The sequence below is a fragment of the Papio anubis genome, chromosome X (assembly GCF_008728515.1).
Source record: "Papio anubis isolate 15944 chromosome X, Panubis1.0, whole genome shotgun sequence".
In the NCBI taxonomy this organism is placed as follows: domain Eukaryota; kingdom Metazoa; phylum Chordata; class Mammalia; order Primates; family Cercopithecidae; genus Papio; species Papio anubis.
The window spans coordinates 141,237,392-141,248,948 of record NC_044996.1 but is presented as its reverse complement, the minus strand read 5'-3'; positions in this window follow the sequence as shown (position 1 = coordinate 141,248,948).

Genomic DNA, 11,557 nt, shown 5'->3' with positions numbered 1-11,557 from the left:
TCCCACATCGCTTGTTGAATTGTAATCCCTAATGTTGAAGATGGGGCCTAGTGGGAGGTGACTGGATCATGGAGGTGGATTTCTTCCTTGGTACTGTGTCATGATAGTGAGTGAGTTCTCATAAGATCTGGTTGTTTAAAAGTGTGTGGCACTTCTTCCCCTCTCTCTCTTCCTCCTGCTCTGGTCGTGTAAGCTGAGCCTGCTCTCCCTTTGCCTTTCACCATGATTATTAGTTTCCTGAGGCCTCCCCAGAAGCAGAAGCCATCATGCTTCCTGTGCAGCCTGCAGAATCATGAGCCAATTAAACCTCTTCCCTTTATAAATTACCCAGTCTCAGGAACTTCTTTATAGCAATGTGAGAACAGACTAATATATAATCATACTATGAAAAAAAATCTGTAAGAGTTTATCCATTGGTACATGGTTTGTGTTCTGTGTGAATCTCGATAGCATAAGCTACCTGAAGTTGAAATAACAACTTACTAAGATCTTTGCGTGTTTCCTTATGACAACACCAGAGCATCATGGTGACATTTTTAAAAAGTAATATTCAGAAAGGGACATGTCTGACTTTAACCTTTTCAGTAGGAATTGGTTACATGAAAGTTTGGTTGCAATTCACAAAGCAAATGAATAAAAAATGATTTCCAATACTGCAATTGTACCCACTGTGTTTATTTTGTTTTCTTTTACTATAGAAAAGAACCTATAGAAGACATTGCATTGAGTCTCTGTCATATCAATTATAGAGTTGAAAGCTCTTTACCAACTTGCTTAGTAATGCAGTCTCTTTCTGTCCAAATATTTTAAAATGTAATAACTCTAATGGATTACTGACAAGTACTATGGAGTCCTTTAAGCCAATCATAATATGATGTTTCATGAAAAGGAATAATTCAACTCATTTTTGGCTGTTGTTTCTTCAAAACCTTCTTTTAAAACAATGTATTGTCTTTAAAGGGAAAGTAAAAATAAATGAAGATTCCCTGAAGATGGAGGCATGCTTTCTTTCTTTTTAAATGAAATAATGTTTTCTACTATGTGGTTTATAACCAAATTTAGTTCTAAGAAGCTGCATCTATTTATGTCAAAACCGCTCCTCTAGTGCAAGACAGACTGAACACCTGAATAAAAACCAGGAGTTCCGATGTGTTTCTTTGAAGTTATGACCTGTTTTATTTCCCTGTTGTATAACACTAACTCATTGTGACACAATCTTTGAGGGTTTATATCTTTCATAATTAAATTGCCCTGAAGAAAGTTGCCAGTCACAATCTTCATTCTTTTCGAATTTTTCTGCAATGGAGCACAATTAAGAATAAAGAATGCATCATGACACAGTGAAAATGCTAAAATGTCTTAAAGAGGTCAAACTTAAGTTTCAACACTCATATCATTAATCACGCTTTGAAGCACTGTCCTTTCTAAGTGACACTATTTTTATTTTGAACAACATCTAAATTCAGGGAAAATAATCAGTCATTTCTAAAGACTATTTTTAGTTGAGCTTGTTTTCATGGCCCACTTTCTAACCAGAGGCTCTGCTATAAATTGAATGTTTGTTGACATCCTAACCCTCAAAGTGATAGTCTTAGGAGTGGGGGACTATGGGAGGTGCTGAGGTCATGAGGGTGGAGCCTCATGAATGGGATCAGTGCCCTCATAAAAGGGACCCCAGAGAGCTCCCTCGTCCCTTCCACCATGTGAGGACACAGCAAGAAGGCACCTTCTAAGAAACAGGAAGCCCTCACTAGACACTGAATCTGCCACGCCTTGATCTTGGACTCCCAGCCTCCAGAACTGTGACCAATAAATGTCTGTAGTTTATCAGCCACTCAGGCTATGGTGGTTTATTATAGCACCCCAAACATACTAAGATGGGCTCTCATACAATGTTTTGAAGATTCTTTATCCACAGTAGACTGATGCAAAACTAACCCATCAATAATAGAGAAAAAGGGAGACTGAGGCAAGAGATGAAAACAATGTTGGTCTGATTCCTGTTAGAACGTTGCTCATTTTTCCCTGTAGTTTTTTTTTCAATGCATATATCCTTCGTAATCTCTCCCTCTCTCTCCCTTGCTCTCTGTCTCTTGCTCTCTCTCACTGTCACTCTTTTCTTTTTTCTTTCTTATATATCTGCTGCTGCTACACCTATGTATATATTTACATAATTGGGACCATATTATATTAAATGTTTTGTACCAAACCTTTTCAGTGAAAGTCACATGATAAAACCCTCTTTTAATGTATTCAGCATGGAGGATTTAAGAGATTTTTAGATGCTTAAAATTTCAGAATGCAGTGAACACCTTCCTATAATAATCGCAATTTGCTCTTTGACTCATTACTTAGAATATATTCTTAGGAGTGGAATTAGTGAGTTTAAGAATGTGATCTGGGTGCAGTGGCTCACACCTGTAATCCTAGCACTTTGGGAGGCCAAGGCAGGAGGATCACTTGAGGTCAGGAGTTCAAAACCAGCCTGGCCAACATGGTGAAATCCCATCTCTACTAAAAATACAAAAAAAAAAAAAAAAAACCCACAAAAATTAGCTGGGCATGGTGTGGTGGCAGGCACCTGTAATCCCAGCTACTTGGGAGGTTGAGGCACTAGAATCAGTTGAACCCAGGAGGTAGAGGTTGCTGTGAGCCGAGATCGCGCCACTGCACTCGAGCCTGGGAGACAGAGTGAGACTCCATCTCAAAAAAGCAAAAGAGTGTGAACGTTTTAAGATATTTGTTACACATTGTGAATTGTTCTAAAAAATGTTTACAGTGGCCAGATGCAGTGGCTCACACCTATGATGCCAGCACTTTGAGAAGATGAGGCAGGAGGATGGCTTGAGGCCAAAAGTTCAAGACTGGCCTGAGCAACACAGCAAGACTCCATCTCTACAATAAACTAAAAATTTTTAAAATCAGCTAGGTGTGGTGGTGCATGCCTCTAGTCCTATTTATTCAGGAAGCTGATGTGCAAGGATTTCCTGATCCCAGGAGTTCAAGGCTGTAGCTACGAATGTGCCACTGTACTCCAGCCTAGTCAACAAAATGAGACCCCATCTCTTAAATAAATATAATGTTTAGAAAAGTTTTCAGCAGTGCAGATTCCCTTGTGTAGTAATGTAGTTGTGTTGATTCACCTTTTTTTTTTTTTGGCAACTATGGTAATTAGCATTTTTAATAAATTCATTTAAAAATAGATTTTAAGCACTCGAACTTAAAAAAAAAGAAAAAAAAGCAGATTAAGTTGTTGAAAATTGAAGTGTTACCTTAGCTCTTTGGGTTGAGGGTGAATACCATCAGATTTGGGACCTTTCCCACTTTCCTGTCTTATGTGTGAATGTCTGGGTACACAGACATTTCAGGTTAAGGATTCTGTCTCCAACTTTTATTTCTCGATAAAATATCAAATTTGATTTTTTCATTTGTGTGATTTTTTTAGGCATAGGAAAATTATATATATATATATATATATATATATATATGTATATTTACTTCCCATGGGAACACAATACGATTTACTCTTCTTCTTATAGCAATGGCATGATTTCAGAGAAATATCTTCAGTCTCTGATATGGTTTGGCTCTGTGTCCCCACCCAAATCACATCTTGAATTGTAGTCCCCAAGTGCTGAAGGTGGGACCTGGTGGGAGGTGATTGGATCATGGGTGTGGTTTCTAATGGCTTAGCACTATCCCCCTGGTGCTGTCTTGTGATAGAGTTCTCAAGAGATCTGGTTGGTTTAAAAGTGTGTGGCACCTTCCCCCTTGTCCTCTCTCTCTCCTGCCACCATAAAAGATGTGCCTTGCTTCCCCTTCGCCTTCTGCCGTGATTGTAAGTTTCCTGAGGCCTTCTCAGCCATGAGGAACTGTGAGGCAATTATACCTCTTTTCTTTATAAATTACGCAATCTCAGGTAGTTCTTTATAGCGGCGTGAAAACAGACTAATACAGTTTCACACTTATTTTGTAGAAATCTAGCAACTGTAGTATGTAAAACTGCTATATTGAAGCTAACTGGAATCAAGCTTACTGCTTTCAGCTTATGAAAAGCAAATCTTAGTAAAAAGAACAACAACAACAACAAAAACACACAACAAAGCTGCAGGTCGTGAGAGCTGTAGGAGGTACTTTTAGAGGGGAAGGGGGATTGTTAAATAATGAGATCTAGAAAAGCTTCTTGAAGTCCATTGCTGTGAGAATATTTGAAATGTACTTTTTGCCAAAATAAATAATTAACTAAATAAATTTATTAATTAAAATGATTTCTAATAAAATAATGAATTTTTTAAAGTCCACTTATTTTGCACAGTAAAAAAGCCTGTCTGGGGAGCTGCTGTCAATGACTTAAAAAAAAAGGCTGGGTGCGGTGGCTCACGCCTGTAATCCCAGCACTTTGGGAGGCTGAAGTAGGCGGATCATAAGTTGGGAGACCGAGACTATTCTGGCCAACATGGTGAAACCTCGTCTCTACTAAGAATACAAAAGTTAGCTGGGTGTGGTTGTGCGCGCCTGTAGTCCTAGCTACTTGGGAGGCTGAGGCAGGAAAATCACTTGAACTCGGGAGGCAGAGGTTGCAGTGAGCCGAGAGGGCACCACTGCACTCCAGCCTGGCCTGGCGACAGAGCGAGACTCCATCTCAAAAAATTAAACAAACAAACAAAAAAACTACCACCAATAGCTATCAGACTAGTCATATTTGCATATACATAATTTGTGTTAATTCAACATCAACATCCCCAATATAGCCTTATGAAAGATGAAGGGACCCAGAACTGCATGACGCTGGACTCTGTTCTGTGGCACCTCCCACGTACCTGTTTTAATTTGCATCCCATTGTCTTTAACATACAGAGGAACTTATTTTCTCTGTGGAATTTGCAACATCAGGGAGCCTCAGTTTTTCATTCTAACCCTCCCATTTCAAGGAGTGTTGTATTTCCACTAAATTTTACTGATTCTACCATTTAAAAAAAGAAAACACACATTCTATTCTTAGTTCAGAAGGATATTAAAGTGTCATTTTATAGTTTTCATTTCTTTTTGTTATTGTTATCTTTTGCCAGATTGTATTTTAATTCATTTTATTCATAGACAGAATTACATGTTCCTTTACAGTATAACTTTTTGGCTATGTTTTACAGTACTTTCTATTACATATGTAATTTATAATTTTATCCTCACTGTAGAAAGAACTAAATAATACAAAGTAATGCAAAATAGAAGACTTTCCTTTTTCTTATTCCCAATCAATTTCAGAGATGACTCCTTTAATCAATTACAAGTTTAGCTATGTATCATTCTAGCCATTTCCTTTATTTACATACATCTACCTATATATACCTACATTTAACTTTTTGAAGGTAAATAGAATTCTGATGCTTAAATTTATATGCCATTTGGCTGGGCTATGGTGCCCAGCTGTTTGGTTGAACAATAGTCTAGATGTTGATGTGAAGGTATTTTTGTAGATGGGATTAACATTTACAATCAGTAGACTTTAAGAAAGAAAGGTAACCCTTGATAATGTGGTTGAATTTCCTCTGATTGGGAGCAAAAAGTGAGGGTTCTCGAACAAGAAGAAATTCCACCTCAGGAGCACAACGTAATAATTCAGCCTGAGTTTCCAGCTTGTCTTGTAGATTTTGGACGCAAGGTGGCAACTCCTGCCTGAATTCCCAGCCTTCGTGGCTGCCCTACACTGTACAGACTTGCCAGCCCCCACAATCACATAGGCCAACTCCTTAAAATGCATCTCTTCCTTAATTCTGTTTCTCTGGAGAACCTGGACTAATACAGGATCATTGCATGCTTACTGCCTGTGACATTTTTGTACTTTATATATTGTAGAGCAGGATTCCATGTTACTACAGAATGATGTATGCCTTTTCTCTGTTGTAAAGGATGCATAGAATTCCTCTGTTTAGGTGCACCATACACATAGTTATTCATTTATCTCTGGATGGACATGTTTGCTGTGCTCAACTTTTCTTTATTAAACAAGATGCTGAAGTGGTTTATTCATGAGTAGAGTCATCTTCTAAACCGTTTTACAGGAGAGACTGCAACAGGAGCTGGTAACGGAAAAGAAGCCTATTGAGAAAGACCCCCATAACCTGTGTAATCTTTCTAAATATGATAACAAATAAACAACAAATGTAATCTTTCTAAATATGATAACAAATAAACAACAAATAAACACACACATGCGCACACACACACAGACAAATGTACACACAAAGCCACAATTTCTATGAAGTTGCAACTATTATATTCATTTTTTCTTACATACAAAAATACAGTTAGATAGAATGAATAAGATCTAGTAGCCATTAGCATGCTAGGATTACCATAATTAACAACAATTTTTTATATATTTAAAAATAACTAAAAAATAGAAGTGGAATGCTCCCAGCACAAATCATAAATGCTTGAGGTGATGGAAACCCCAATTACCCTGATTTGATCATTACACACTATCTGCCTGTATCCAAACATCACAAGTACTCCATAAATATGTACAGCTATTATGTCACCATAATAATTAAAAATAAAAACATTAAATGAAAAAGTATACATTTAATATTTAATTTTTAATATTAAAAATTCTTTAAAATTCTATTTCAAGTCTAGATGTTGACTGTTATCTCAATTTTATTATCTGTATACATTCAAATTTAACATGCTCTGGAGAAAACTCTTGATTCTCATCCCCCAGAACTACCTTTTTTCCAGTTTCACTATTTGTGCATATGCCACCACTTAGTCATCGAAGCCCACAAGGAAAGGATTATATGAGATTAATCTTTTCCCTAACTCTGTGCAACTAATGCATCAGCGAGTTTCATTGGCTCTGCTTCCAAAAGGCAACCCACTTCCTTCACATTTTCAACTTCATTCCCCCCTGACGTTAATCCCAAACATGTTCAGCTCCCACCTGGTCTCTCTTCTGCCAGGATAGCAAAATTCACCCCCCACAGAGCAGTCAAGGAGATGTGTGTCAAGCATACATCTGATTACATCCTTCCCTTATGCAAAATGTGTCCATTGGTTTTCCATTTTGTGTAGAATCGAACCCAAAACTGTAGCCAGTCTTGGTTTTGCTGCTGGGCATGCTCCTGTATTAATCTCTCTGTAAAGCGGGTGGTGACCCCCTTCAGTCTTGCCACCATTGCCCTCTGCAATTTGGGATTCTGCACGGAAATACAGCCTTCCCTGACCATGAGATTCTAAACATAACACTTGAGGCAAACATGGAAACCTGTCACAGGCCAATTTAGCGCACACATCTTGAGATGATTTCTCTGTACAGTTAACGCAAAAGTTTTCTTTCTAGCAGCCAGAGATCAGACTTCAGGATCCCATTTTCTTCCTCTTCTCTATGTAGGAAAGGAAATAAATAGAAATTGTCAAGCACTGATAAGGTGATCATGTCTACACCTCTGCAGAGAAGAAAAATTGCACGACTAAGAGAGCAATTGGGTCTGCAAAGAGTCAGGCTTTATACTCTCCCAAGACTTTATCATCCTGGACATGTGATTCAAGAAACAGTATCTGAATGGAAGATACACTGGTGGTTGTTTATCCAAAGAAAAAGAGAATGAAATGGACTCTCATCGATGTGAAATGGATCTGTAGGGTAATAATCAGTCTCTTCTGCCCCTAAACTTTGAGTTATGGAGTAAAATAAATGCTGTGTCTCCCTCTGAGATGTGGAAGTTTCTTTCTTTGCTTTTGCGTATTATAATAATTAAGATTTATGAGGATTTCACATTACATTTCCACAGTTAGACCTATGCAATATTCTTGTCTCTAGAAACCATCATCTCTCGAAATGACAGCAATGATATATGAAACTTTACATGGCAGAGAGTCCAGGGACTTCTCTGCTCTTTCAAGAGATGTTTTAATTGCTACGTTTAGTCAATTTAGTGTAATAAATATTGATTGAGGACTTACTGTAACCAGGCTGTGCTCCAGTCTTGGGTATATTCAGTGCTAAATAAAATATAGTCCTTACCATCCTGATAGTTGACAGCGGTGGCTCTTAACAAAAGGCGATTTTGCTTCTCTCCAGGAAACATTTGGCAATGTCTGGAGATGTTTTTGGTTCTCACCAGCAAAGGGAAGAAAGTTCTACCAGCATCTACTGCAAAGACGCCAGGGTGCTGCCATAGCATCCTGTAATTCCCAGGACAGCCACTCACAGCAAAAAGTATACAGCCTCAAACACCCACAGCACTGAAGTTTGAGAAATCATATTTTACCACTTAAGGGAAACAAGGCATGTGTTTAATAGACTTATAAATCTTATATGGCTGTGGGTATGTGTATTAGTTTATTTTCTTGCTGCTAATAAAGACATACCCATGACTGGGTAATTTATAAAGAAAAGGGATTTCATTGATTCACAGTTCAGCATGGCTGGGGAGGCCTCAAGAAACTTACAGTCATGGCGGAAGTGGAAGCAAACACATGTTTCTTCACATGATGGTAGCAAGGAGAAGTGCCTAGCAAAAGGGGGAAAAGGCTTTTATAAAACCCTCAGATCTTGTGAGAACTCGCTCACTATCATGAGAGCAGGATGTGGAAAACTGGGGAAAACCGTCCCCATGATTCAATTATCTCCCACCAAGTCTTCCCACTACACATGGGGATTATGAGAACCACAATTCAAGATGATATTTGGGTGGGGACACAGCCAGACCATATCGATATGTTAGCAGTAGGAGGTATCCAAGTCACATGGCACCAAAATATGTTAGTGGTAGCAAATCCGTATGAGTCTGCAACAACCGCAATTCCTGCCTCCTCAGAAGAAAGAATTCAACAGAGTAGCACAAGGTAGTAGGAGAGACTGAGGCAAGTTTGAGAGCAGGAGTGAAAGTTTATTAAAAAGCTTTAGAGTGAGAATGAAAGGAAGTAAAGCATACTTGGGAGAGTGCCAAGAGAGTGCCTTGAGAGATTCAAGTGCACAGTTTGACTTTTTGACTTGGGGTTTCATGCATTGGCATGCTTGCATGGTCTTGCATTACTTCTCTCCGGATTCTTCCCTTGGGCTGTCTGCATGTGCAGTGGCCTGCTAGTGTTTGGGAGGTGAACATGCTCATTGTGTTTACTAGAGGCTATAGGCATGCTCACTTGAAGCATTCTTCCTTATCAGCCAAATTTCCCTAGAAGCTCATATAATCATGAAACTCTGCCATTTTGCCTCTTAATGTGCAGGCTTGAGCCCACTAGCCCAACTCCAGAGATCTTGTTGGGAAACTGCTGATCACCTGTTTCAGGTGTTTTCTATGTGGAGACTGCCTTTTGCTGGCACTGGCTGTGACCAATGATTCTTTTAGAGAGATATTTAACAACCACCTGATCATTACCTGATGGTCGCCTGACATTCTGGTATATTTTTGAAGACCATAAGACTGACTACAGAAAGGAAATGCAATTGTATTTCTATTTTACATTTATGGCCTTGAAAGAGTAGCCTGTATTTTATGAAAAGACTGGTATTTAATGCAAGGAACGAACTCTGGAGTTAGATACCTAGTGTGTCCAGGGACAGGCTGCCCTTAGTTTGAGCAAGAAGCTGTATGTGCAGTTTGAAGCATCTTGGCAGATGGACAGCAGCCCATTTCTAGTACTGACACCAGGCACTGGGTGCTGTGGCTGGTAGGAGGTTACAGGCAAAGAGGACATTGCATGGAATGACCACCTTAGAAACTAACAACACACTCAGATCATATTCCAGGCTTTCCCTGTGCAAAAATCTCCTCTTTAAGTAGCAAGGTGGAGTTAGGGCCTAGTAATTTTACAAGAGTCTTATAATGTTTTACACAGACTTGAATATGAACTGAGGGGCTGCTAAATTCTTTCAAGCTTTATCCCTTATCATTGCTGGAGAGCAGGCCAAGTAGTTAAAGCTTCAAATAGCTCTGTGTTAATATTTTATGTGTCCCAAACGAAGTGGGTAGAATACCTCTGTTGAACAAACATGTTTGCATTCTTTGGATATATGTGAATTTTTCCTATCTGATGTATACATTCAGTATTGATGATCTATAATAAGGTTGCACCAAATGCGAATACTCTTCAAGGTAATTAGGTACATTCTGAACATCATATAGTGCCCAGATCATAAAAAGAAAAACACAAAAAAGAAAACCAAGTATCTCATATTGTGACTTATAAGTGGGAGCTAAACCTTGAGTACTTACGGACATAAAGATGGTAACAATAGACACTGGGATCTCTAGACCGGGAAATGAAGGAGGGGTACAAAGGTTGAAAAACTACCTATTGAGTTCTATGTTCAGTACCTGGTGACAGGTTAATTTGTACCCCAAACCTCAGCATCATGCAGTATTCCCATGTAACAAATTTGCACATGAACTTCCAAATCTAAATTCGTCTTTAAACAAATAGAATGCTATATACAAAAATAAATTCGCTAAAGTTTTGTCACCACCATAAGACATCCAAGGTCCAATATACAAAAACCCATCTCCATTTCCAGGTCAATTCTTAGAGAGTGTTTAAGTCTTAAAACGTACCCTGCTTGATTTCAGCTGTACGTTTATTTATAAAATATAGAGTATATTCATCCCAGCACTTTGGTAGGCCAAAGGGGGCGGATCGCAAGGTCAGGAGTTCGAGACCAGCCTGACCAAGATGGTGAAACCTGTCTCTACTAAAACATATAAAAGTTAGCCGGGCGCAGTGGCAGGCGCCGGTAATCCCAGCTACTCTGGAGGCTGAGGCAGGAGAATCGTTTGAACCCAGGAGGCGGAGGTTGCAGTGAGCCAAGTTCGCACCATTGCACTCCAGCCTGGAGCAGTGACAGAGCAAGACTTCCTCTCAAAAAAAAAAAAAAAAAAAAAAAAAATAGAGAGTATGTTCTAGAGAATGGGCTTTGTTTAATTAGTTAATGTGTTTGATTCTATGCACAATGTTCTGAAGACCCTTTGGTGAAGATCTACATACAATCATAAGATAATAGCTCTCTTCTACACGTGCCTTACTATTATGACTTGTTCCCAGCTTCTAGTGATTATGCAATCATAGTGTAAGTGAATATTGGTGTGAGAAAGGAGAGAATCTCCACTTAATAACTTAAAATAGGCGTTACCCCTCTGTGCTGCTTTTAATTTTAAATCACTAACAGTAAGTAATGAGATGTACAAAATGTAAGAGCTCATCTATCTTACCCTTGCTATGTTTGCACAAAAGAATGAATGGACTTGGATTTTCATTATTCCATGAGATAACTGTGAATAAATACAACTCAATATCATAGAGTGTAGTTCCCCAACGTTTCCCAACTGAAATTATAACAGTGCACATGCTTGTTTTATACAATCTAGAGTATTAAGGGGAAGCAATCCTGCTTTCTTAAAAGAATGACTTTCTTGGGCTCCCTTTTGGGGATACAGATACAGAGTTTTGAAGCTGGTTTTTTTTTTTTTTTTGGATTTATGGATAGAGGTGATCTGCTTTTTCTTTTCTTTTCTTTTTTTTTGGGGGGGGGGGACAGAGTCTTTCTCTGTCACCCAGGCTA